Source organism: Mus pahari, chromosome 6 (genome assembly GCF_900095145.1).
Source record: "Mus pahari chromosome 6, PAHARI_EIJ_v1.1, whole genome shotgun sequence".
In the NCBI taxonomy this organism is placed as follows: domain Eukaryota; kingdom Metazoa; phylum Chordata; class Mammalia; order Rodentia; family Muridae; genus Mus; species Mus pahari.
Genome location: NC_034595.1, coordinates 27,320,104 through 27,331,794, shown reverse-complemented (window position 1 = coordinate 27,331,794; position 11,691 = coordinate 27,320,104). Strand labels below are relative to the sequence as shown.

General features: G+C 38.9%; 1 pseudogene; it reads right to left on the bottom strand.

Moving 5' to 3' along the window:
* The window catches only part of LOC110323278, a 110,247-nt pseudogene that overhangs the window by 88,633 nt on the left and 9,923 nt on the right, over nucleotides 1-11,691 (bottom strand).

Genomic DNA, 11,691 nt, shown 5'->3' with positions numbered 1-11,691 from the left:
CTTACCAATTTGTATCCCCTTGATCTCCTTTTGTTGTCGGATTGCTCTGGCTAGGACTTCAAGTACTATATTGAATAGGTAGGGAGAAAGTGGGCTTGCTGCATTATTTGGAGCGCCGTATGCATGGCTACATTCAGGGAGGGGTTCCAGGTTGCTCAAAGCTGTTTTTGCTACCTACCTATGCTTGCCTACCTTGGTATCACTTAATATTTCTGCATACCAATTTTTTCATTTGGTACTAAAAAATGGTAACTATCATACAATTTCAATAAAAAGGACAAATAAAAGGTTACAACCATCCCCTCTAGTGTTTAAATTATAAAGTAATTTTTAATTACTTTACCACATGTGTAGGGTATAAATTTTGGTTTCACAATTGATTTGACACAATCTTAAGATATATGGAAGGTTTTCTGTGATTCCACTTACCTAAAAACTACACGAATATAGTGTTTTTCAGGAACCCAACTTCTTTTTTTATTTAATATTATGTTTTTACTTATTCACTTTACATCCCACTCACTTCCCGATCCTGGTCACCCCCTCCTACAATCCTTCTCCCATCCCCCACTCCCACTCTCTTCTGAGCATGTGCCGCCCCACCCCCCACCCCCCATGCATCCTCCTACCCTGGCACTTGAGTTTGAGAGGTTAGGCGCTTCCTCTTCCACTGCAGCCAGACAAGGGAGACCAGCTAGGAGAACATAATTCACACACAGGCAAAAAAAATTGGGATAGCTCCTTGACCCCTACATTTGTTCAGGACCCACAGGACAACCAAGCTACACATCTGCTACACATGTGGAGGCCTAGGTCCAGACCATGTATGTTCTTTGGTTGGTGGTTTATTCTCTGAGAGCCCTAAGGGTCCAGGTTAGTTGATTCTGTTGTTCTTCCTGTGGAGTTCTTATCCCCTTAGGGGCTGCAATCCTTCCTTCTATTCTTCTTCCATAGGAGTCTTTAAGTCCCATTTACAGTTTAGCTGTGGGTGTCTGTATCTGTCTGAGTTAACTGCTGGGTGGAGCCTCTCAGAGGACAGCCATGCTACCTCCTATTTGCAAGCATCACAGAGTATCACTAATAGTGTCAGGGATTGGTGCTTGTCCATGGGATGGCTCTCAAGTTGGGCCAGTTATTGGTTGACTATTCCCTCATCTCTGCTCCATCATTAATATGTGCATTTCTTGTAGACAGGGTAAGTTTTGGGTGGAAAGTTTTGTGGGTTGGTCAGTATCCCTGACACTATTATGATACTCTGTTATGCTTGCAGACAGGAGTCTAGCATGGCTGTCCTTTGAGAGGCTCCACCCAGCAGATGATTCAGACAGATATAGACACCCACAGCCAAATATTAGATGAAGCTTGGAGACTCTTATAGAAGAATGGGAAGAAGGACTGCAGCCTCTAAGAGGATAGGAACTCCACAGGGAGACCAACAAACTCAACTAACCTGGAGGACTCTTAAGGCTCTTAGAGACTAAACCACCAACCAAAGATCATGCATGGGTTGAACCTAGGCCTCCCTGCACATATGTGAGCAGATGTGCAGTTTGATCTTCCTGTGGGTCCTGAACAAGTAGAGTGGGGTTGGTGGAGGCTGTCCTAAAAGAGGTTGCCCATATGTGGGATATGTTCTAGCTGGGCTGCCTTCTCTGGCCTCAATGGAAGAGGATGCACCTAGCCTCACAGAAATTTGATGAGGCTTCCTACAGGTTAAAGGGATACCCAGGGAGGTCCCAGCCAATCAGAGAAGGGTCAGGGGATGGGGGACAGTGATTGTGGGAGTAGATAACCAGGAGGCTGGCAGTGGGCATGATGTAAAGTGAATAAGTAATAATAATAATAATAATAATAATAATAATAATAATAATAATTTTATATAAATAAAGGGATAGCATCAAGCAAAAAGAAGTAAAAAGAAACTCAATGGAGTCATTGGAAGTTCTTTAACTCATAATGTTTAGTCAGAAGTTTATTTATTCATTTTTAACTTATTTGTCCTTTGTGTATATATATATATTATGGCTTCTAGTGTGTGCTTTTATGAGATTCATTGTTATATGACCATGAATGTGTCTATATCTATGTGCATAATTCTTTCACGTTTTCTTTGGCTTGTTTTCTTCCATTTCATCATATTTTGACTTGTTTTTTTTTTTTACTTATTTTTATATTATTTTATTTTATTATTCTTCTGATGCCTGTTCGTTCTCTAGAGATAATCCAAAAGAAGGTGGATGTAGATGGGATGGAAGGTGACTAGGTAAGGGGAAACTGTAATGAGAATATATTGTATTTTAAAAATCTATTTTCCATAAAAGAAAAATAGGAAAAGCATATGCATTTATTGTTTCTATGGTTATAAAGGAGGTACAACTTATTTATATGACATAGCAAGAGAGACTAGATACTTATTTTTCTAGCACACTCCCCTCATTGATAAAGAATAGTTTAGCATAAACTTGGGCAGCCCAGGGATTTCTGTTATTGTTATCTGTGTCTATTACAAAAGGTGCTTAGCTCCCTATATGGTCCATTGATCTTTTCGGATTTTTAGTTTTCTCTGAAGGATATGGGAGCTGTTAGAAGCTCCCCCCTGGATGGCAGAAGTGTGAGAAAATTAGTAGAACTATTATAAGAGTGGATTGCAGCAAGATAGAGGAATCTCTCTAATAGGTCACAGGTAGGTCAGTGGAGGCTAAGTTAATAAATTTCTAAATGTTTTTCTCTGTTAACAACAAGATCTAACACAAAAGTGGACAAGTAAGTGGTTATTTGTGTGGCTAAAGCTGGCCAAGATAAAGTATAATTTAGGCTCTGTTTCTTTTAGTTTAGAAAAAGACTGCCAACTTGGATTGTAGTGGAGAGATACCACAACCAGTAAAGGCTGGGCTCACAATAAGAATATCAAGAATTGTTACTTTTTATTATTATTCATTAAATTATTTACTTGGCATCCTGATCCCAGCTTCCCTTCCCTACTTTCCTTCTTACCTCCTCACCCCTTGCACCCCTCTTCCTTTCTCATCAGAAAAGTGGAGGCCTCCCATGGATATCAACCAGTCTTAACATATGAAGTTGCAGTAGGACTAGGAACTTCTTCTATTGAGGCAAGACCAGACAGCCTAGTTGGGAGGAAGGAACCCAATGACATGCAAAGTCATCAAACACAACCCCTGCTTCTATTTTAGGAGTTCCATGGGAAGACCCAGATGCACAAGGTTCACATATTGCGGAGGGCCTAAGTCCATCCCATGCAATGTCTCTGGTTGGAAGTTCAGTCCCTATGAGTACCTATGGATCCAGGTTTGTTGATTCTGTAGGTTAGTGGGGAGTGTCCTTGACCTCTATGTCTCCTTAAATCCTTCCTTGTCCTCTTCCACATTACCCAAGCTCCACTTAATGTTTGCCTGTGGGTCTCTGTATCAGTTTCCATCAATTGCTGGGTGAAGCCTCTCACGTGACAGTTACGCTAGGCTCCTGTCTGCCTTTATAGCAGAATATCATTTCTAGTGTCAAGGGTGGGCTCCTTCTCATGGCATGGATCTCAAGTTGGGCCAGTCACAGGTTGATCCTTCCCTCAAATTTTGCTCCATCTTTTAGCTCTGGGTATCTTGTAGGCAGCAAAAAGTGTGGGACTAAGGTTTTGTGGCTGGGTAGTGTCCTAATCTCCCATTAGAAGTCTTGCCTGGTTCCAGAAGATGGCTGTTTCAGGCTCCATAGGTCAATCACTGTTAGCAGTCTTATCTAGGGTCACCCTTGTAGATTCCTGAATTGTTTCTTTTTTAATGACAACTAATTGGTGTTCTCTTTCCTGGGGAAGGCCACCTCTCTCACTTCCAGGTTTTCTCAGTAGCCTATAGTTCTTTGTACTAGATTGAGGCCTTGTGGGCTCTTCCCCATTCACATTGGCATGTTTGTTGCTGTTGTCTTACAATCGTGTTGGTGACACTTTGTGCATTAGCTTCTAACATTACATGAAAAAGGAAACTCACAGCAAAACTTCTTATCCTCTGGCTTTTACAATATTTCCACTCTCTCTTCCATAATGTTCCCTGAGCCATAGGTGCAGGATGTTTGTCGATGTATTCATTGGGTCAGGGTTACAAAATTCTGCATTTTGATTGATTGTAGAGTTTTTATTATATATTTTATATATAAATATTTTCTAATATATAGCTGGCATAGATTCTTTCCACCTCTGTGGGTTGACTTTTTTTATTCTTAGCTTTACAAAGATTTTTTTTTGTTCTTTTATGAGGGTTCATATGTTTATTGCTGGATTTAATTTCTTGGCAAATGGAATCCTATTCAGGAAATTTCTTTCCTACAATAATATCTTGTAAGGTACCACTTACATTTTTTTTCTATCAGTTTCAGTGCTTCAGGCTATACCTTGAAGTCTTTGATCCATCTCAAGTTAATGGTTTTTGACAATGGACAGATATAGCTCTAATTTCATACAGCTCTAATAGTTGAAGATGTTATATTTTCTCTGGTGTATGTTTTTGTTATCTTTGTCAAGTACCAGATGGCTGTAGTTAAGTAAACTTCTGTTTGGGTCTTCTATTTTGTTCCATTGTCTTTGTGCCAGCATCAGGTTGTTTTTAGAATTATTGCTCTGTAATATGTCTTGAAATCTAGAATGCCTCTCCAGCATTGATTTCTGGTACTGTTGTTGGGAGAAAATGTATCTTTGGCTATACTTTCTCTTTTGGACTTTTCAGGACTTTTTTCTAATTCTGTAAAGACTGTGGTAAGGATTATTATAAAAGTTCCATTAAATCGCTAAATTGCATCTGATATGACAGTCATTCTCACAATATTAACTCTAACAATCCATGAGCAGGGGAGGTGTTTTCATTTTCTAGTATCTCTCTCAACCACTTTCTTCAAAGAATTGAAGTCTACATTGTACAGGTCATTTGCCTTTGAGGGTAAGGTTTGTTCCTAGATATTTTATTTTCTTTGAGAGTATTGTAAATGGGAGTATGTCTAGGACATCATTCTCAGAATGTTTGTACTGTTCATATATAGAAAGTTGTTGGTTTATAGAAAGGTTACTTTTTTATGTTGATCTTGCCACTTTGCTACAGATGTTAATCAATCCTGAAACCTTCCTAATGTAATTTTTAGGTTCTCTTATGTATAAAAACACATCATCTACAAATAAAGATAGTTTGACTTTCTTTTCCTATAGTTAGCCCTATAGTTCCCTTCTCTTGCCTTATTGCTCCACCTAGTGGTTTAGCACTATATTGAAGAAAAGTGAGGTTAGTGGACAGGCTTCTTCATTTTAGTGCGATTGTTTAGAGGTTTTTCCTGTTTAGGATGATGTTGGCTGAGGGTTAGTCATAAGTATCTTTTGCTACATTGGAGTTTTTCCCTCCAGTGCTTCTCTCCCTAGAATTCCTATTATGAAGGCATGTTGAATTTTTGTTCAAAGGAGTTTTCTGCTTTGTTCAGAAGACCACGTGATTTTTATCTCTAAGTGCATTTATATTATTAATTTATATTTACTGGCCTAAACATGGTGAATTGTTCCTGTATCTCTGAATAAAGGCACTGATCATGGTGAACATTTTCAAGTATCTCATGGAGGATATTTGCATCACTCTTTAACAGGGAGTTTTCTACTTTTGTTGTTGTTGTCATTTGTTGTTGTCGTTGTTGTTGTTGTTGTTGTTGTATCTTCACCTGATTTGAGTACTGAAGCAAAGTGATTCTGGATTCATAGAATTCTGGGAGCTCTACTTGTGACTCCTTTGTTTGTTTGCTTTGGAAGGATTGGCCATAGGTCTTCCTTAAAAAATATAGTAGAATTTTGCCATGAATCCATCTTGGCTTGGCGATTTTATCAAAAGACTTTTTTTATTACTGTTTTTACCTTCTTTGTTATGGGTCTAGTCAGGTTGTTGATCTCCTGTGAGTTAAACTTTGGTGGTCAGCGATTCTTGAACTGTATCCACTTCTTTTAGATTTTTCAAACTTAATGGAGTAAAGGGTTTTTAATTATTTATTCACTTAACATCCCAATTGCAGCACCCCTCTTCTCCCAGTTCCCCTTCACACAGACCCTCCCTTCTCCTCTGAGATAAGTGAGCCCCCTTCCCTGGATATCACCCCGCCCCCTTGCACATCAAGTCAATGCAGGACTAGGCACATCCTCTCCCACTGAGGTCAGGTAAGGGGAACAGGATTCACAGGCATGGAACAGAGCCAGGGAGAATCTCTGCTCCAGATGTTGGGGGAACGTATGAAGGCTAAGATGCACATCTAATACATATGTGTGGGGTGGGGTAGGTGAGCTAGGTCATACGGATGTTTGCTTTTTAGTTTGTGGTTCAGTCTCTAGGAGCCCCACGGACCCAGGTTAGTTGACTGTTGGTATTCTTGTGGAGTCTTTATTCCTTCCTCAATCATTCTCCCCAGTTCTTCCACAAGATTCCCCAAGCTCCATCTAATGTTTGGATTTAGGTCTCTGCATCTCTTTTCACTGGGTGCTGGGTGGAGCCTCTCTGAGGACAGTTATGTTAGGATACTTTCTCCAAGGATGACAGAGTATCACTAAGTGTCAGGGATTGGCTCTGTCCCATGGGATGGGTCGCAATTTGGCCCAGTCATTGGTTGGTCATTCCCACAAGGGCACATTTGGGTTGAAGGTTTTATGAGTGGATTAGTATCCTTATCCATTTACTTGGAGCCCTGCCCAGCTACAGGATATGGCACTTCAAACTCCATATTCCCCACTGCTAAGAGTCTCAGCTAGAGTCACCATCATGGACTCCCTGCCCCCACCCTAACCCCATCCCCAGGTCTCTGGCACTTCCTAGAGATGTGACCCCACTCCCCCTACACTGGGCACACACCCCAGTACTCCCCTCCCCATCCCCTCTCTCATCTAATTCCTACCCTTCATTCACATCTGATGTCTATATTATTTCCCCTTCTGAGAAGGATTCAAGCATCCTACCTGGGGCTCTCCTTGAGATTTGGTTTCTTTGGGTCTGTGGATTGTAAAATGGTTATTCTGTACTTTATGACTAATATTCACTTGTATGCATGTACTTTTAGATTTGAGTAAAGAGGAAAGTTGTTAAGGTTGCTAATAGTCTGAATTTCTCTTTGTCATTTTTTTCCATTTCATTAATATCTGTTCTGATTTTCATTATTTCTTGATGTCTACAGGATTTGGGTTTGATTTCATGGATCCAACATCCTAAGTTACATCAAGTCTTTTGGTGTTTTGTTTTTTAAAGTTTTTCCCCCTTTGGAGGTATGGTGTTATTTTATTGTTTTGTGGAGGGTTGCTGTATCATTTTTATGTGGTTTTTTTTTTTTAGAAAAAAATTAAAATTAGATGAGTAGGGAGAGAAAGAGGACCACAAAGAACTTGGGGGAGAGTAAAAATATGATCAAAATACATTTAAATCTAAAATTTTTCTAAATAATATAAAATAATAAAAATGAGAAAAGAGTTAAGCTGGGTTGTTTATAATGTGTCTCAGAGGTATTGGTGTGATATATTTTATTTTTGTTCAGTTTTTAAAGTCTTTTATTTCTTTCCTAGTTTCTTCTTTGTTACATTCATCTTCTATAATGAATTGTTTAACCTCCAAGAACTTGTGTACAAACTATAGATTTTCTGTTTACATTAAATTTTCTTGAATGGTAGTCACATAGCATAAACACAGTTATTTACATTTTCCTAAATTTGTGAAGGTTTGGTTTGGGTCCCAAGATATTGTCTATTTCAGAGATGGTTCTACGGCTGCTGAGTAGGTGTTTTGGTTTTAGGTAGAATATTCTGTCTCTAGATTTATTTTTTGCTCATATGATCTCTCTATTGGAAAATGTGAAGTACTGAAATTACCTCCTATTATTGGGTTGACATTAATCTACATCTTTAATTATAGTAGTATGCTTTTATGAAACTTGATGAAAATTGAATATATATAATTGTAATGTTTTCTTGGTAAACTGCTCCCCTGATTAGAGTAATCTGTCTCTCTTTATCTCTTCTGATTAGATTCAGTTTATAGTCCATTTCGACAGATATTAGGATAGGAATACGTACTTGCTTCCTGGTTGGTCACTTTATTGGAATAATTTTTTTCTATCTTTCACTCTAGAAGGGTTCCTATCTTTAAAGCTGGGTTACTGTAGACTGCATAAAGATGAATTTTGATTGCTAATCCACTCAGCCAACCAGTATTGTTTCATTGGCAAGTTGGGTCATTAATATTTAAAGTTATTATTAAAAGGTCTATAAGTTGCAGTTATTGTTGGGTCTTTGCTTTTCTGTTTCTGTCCTTAATTATACCTTTATTTCAATAATTGGAGCCTCATTTGTTTTCCTCTATACTCGCATGCTTATGGCTGTTCCTCTCTTTAAACTAAGGTAATTCTTTCAGTATTCCCTTTAGGGATGATTTGTTGGACATGAATTCTTTTAACCTGTGTATATTATAGAAAGATTTTTTTTTTCATTTTCCTTCACATATGGTAGATAGTTTTGTTGGGTATAATAGTCTAAGTTGTCATCCCAGTTCTCTTAGGACTTAGATGGCATGGCTCAAGGTCCTTCTGTCTTTCAAAGTTTGAGGAAGACACTATTATTCTGAACTATCTTCTGTATATGACTTGCATTTTTTCTCTTGGTGCTTTCAATCTTTATGCTATATATTTATTGTTTTATTTTTTTTCTATTTGTTTGTCTTTTATGACAAGGTCACAGTATGTCACTCTGGCTCAATTGAAACTCTCTGTGTAGACCAGCCTGGCCTCAAACACACAGAGAAATGCGTGCTTCTGCCTGCTGCATAGTTAGTGCTTTAACTATGATATTCCATGGGGAGTTTCTTTTCTGACTTTGTCTAATTGGTGGTCTTTATGCTATTATAAATGTGTGATTTTATAGTTCTTTAGTTGGAGGATGTTTTATTCTATAAAATTTTGAAGATCTAGTATATGCTATTGACCTTTTCTCCATTATTTGTCTATAGTTCAAAGATGTGCTCTTTTCTTGGTGTCCCACAATTCCTGTATATTCCTTTCTTGAGTGTGTGTGTGTGTGTGTGTGTGTGTGTGTGTGTGTGTGTTCATAGTCTTTGCTTATGTGGTCTAATTTCTCTATATTATTTGAGATATTCCATATTCTACTTGATCTGTAAAATTTTCCTCTAAGTTGTCCAATTAGTTTTTGAGTTTTTCAGTTAATCTTCATTTCAATTTGACCTCTGTTCAATATTTCTAGATCTTTAGTGAATTTGGTTTTCAAATCCAGAATTGTCTCTGTAATTTCTTTCAGCCTTATGTTTATGCTTTACTGACCATCAAGTCATTGGTTATTTTGTTTAATAACACTGAGTTGGCTGCTTTTTTTTTCTTTAAACTCTTTGAATTATTTACTGACATTTATGTTTATACTTTTTAAGTTCTGTCTACTAGTGTTCATCTACAAAATTATCATTAGAGAACAAGTCTGGACTGGTATATGGGGGTTGCTGTCTTGTTCTTTCATACTGTTTATATTTTGTGATGCAACTTGGACATGTGGACTTCTGTTTTTACTCTGTGTCTGACATAGACAGAATCTTATGTGTGGCTTTAGTGGGTCTGAAATCTGGCTGTAGTATGATTGTGATGAAGTCGGGCAAACACAGGGGAAGCTAAGCTGCTGATCACGATGTGGTCCCTGGCCCAACTTTGAGGTTGTAGGATTCAAGGGATAGAAGAACCGTACTAGGCCTAGACACTGGATGAGGGACATGAGCTAGATATGAGAATTGAAGTGGGTTTGTGGAAGACAGAATAATATAGACCCATACGGTTGGACCCCAGCACAGGTTATATGGGCTCAGAGTGGTATTAGTGATTGGAGGCAGTTCATGAGCAATGAGCAAGGTTTTCACAATGAGCTCTTAGCTGGCACAAATGATATGTGTCCTTCATAGTTCCTGGGAGTAAAGGACACTACAGGTAAGGGTCATCAGAGTAGGTAGGGGCACTGGGTGTGGGAATTGGGGTAGATTTGAAAATTGGGAGGATTTAGAGATATAAGATTTCTCAGGCTGAGTTCTAGCAGGGCCAGGTTAGACCTGGAAGTATTTGGGGGCATAGAAGAGATGAAGCCACATGGTCATGTTGGTAGTAGAGGAACTAGGAAACATTGAAGTATCACAAATTTTCTTTTCTGTTTCCTTTGAATAAGCTGTGATTTAATATGTGTATGACTAGCCTCAAACTTTGGAGCAAAGTCTATTGCTCATACTCAATGATTCAGAAACACTTATAAATATTTTGTAAACTAGTGAAACAGACATCAGGGGTTGAAATAGAAACTTAAAAATGAAATGTGAAAATCCAGTTGTAGCTTGGGGTACAGTAAATACCTACAGCCATCTTTCCCCTCTCACTCATACATGCACCCTGCTAAGATATTATCTCTGAGTCTCTTGCTAATAGACTCCAAGGTAAAAGGTGTCTCAACTACAAAGAAAGTTTACAACAACAACAAAAAAAATAATACTGTTGATCACACATTTCATTCCCACGAACCCTTCCTGCCCCTTGTTCCCTGACTAAGAATCAGAAAGCCTGATTCCAGATTTGGGCTATCAAACCCCTCCCATCTTCAGAAGAACATAAAAAGAAACTTCTTTTTCTGCCTCATGGGCTCTGATTCTTTTCTCTCTAGACCCTACAATGTTTTCCATCTCCAGTGTTGGGACTTGAACCCTCCTGGACGTCACTACCATACTATTGACTGACTGACCATGGCATTAATAGTTCTTCTAATAAACACGTCATCCCTAACAATCTATTTCAGTGTCTCTCTTGAACTTCCCACTCCCACACAAGACCTTTAAAATCCCTAGTCAGCATCCATTGAAAAAGTCAATGTCCCTTTCTTCTTTCTTTATGTGTCTAGAACTCAGGTCTAATGGCTGAGATGAGTGTCCTTTAACCTTAGGATAAAAGGCCTGCTGTAGAAATAGTAGATGATAATCTAGAAGCTTAGGCTATGATAACATCCAGGAGTCACCAAACTGGAAGTCCAACTCCAAACTCCTTTCTTTTTTTTTTAATTAAATATTTTATTCACATTTCAAATGCTATCCCAAATGTTCCCTGTGCCCATCCCCCACCCTGCTCCCCTACCTACCCTCTCCCACTTCTTAGCCCTGGCATTACCCTGTGTGGGTCATATAAAGTTTGGAAGACCAAGGGGCCTCTCTTCCCAATGATGGCCGATTAGACCATCTTCTGCTACATATGCAGGTAGAGACACAAGCTCGGGGGGTACTGGTTGTTCCACCTACAGGGTTGCAGCCCCCTTCAGCTCCTTGGGTACTTTCTCCTCTATTGGGGGCTTTGTGTTCCATCCAATAGCTGACTGTGAGCATCCACTTCTCTGTTTGCCAGGCACTGGCATAGCCTCCCAAGAGTCCACTATATCAGGGTCCCTTCAGCAGAATCTTGCTGGCATGTGCGTATCTGGGTTTGGTGGCTGATGATAGGATGGATTCCCGGATGGGGTAGTCTCTGGATAGTCCATCCTTTCATCTTAGCTCTAATTTTGTCTCTGTACCTTTGTCCTTTCATGAGTATTTTGTTCCTTATTCTAGGGAGGAATGAAGTATCCACACATTGGTCTTCCTTCTTGGTTTTCTTGTGTTTTGCATAATG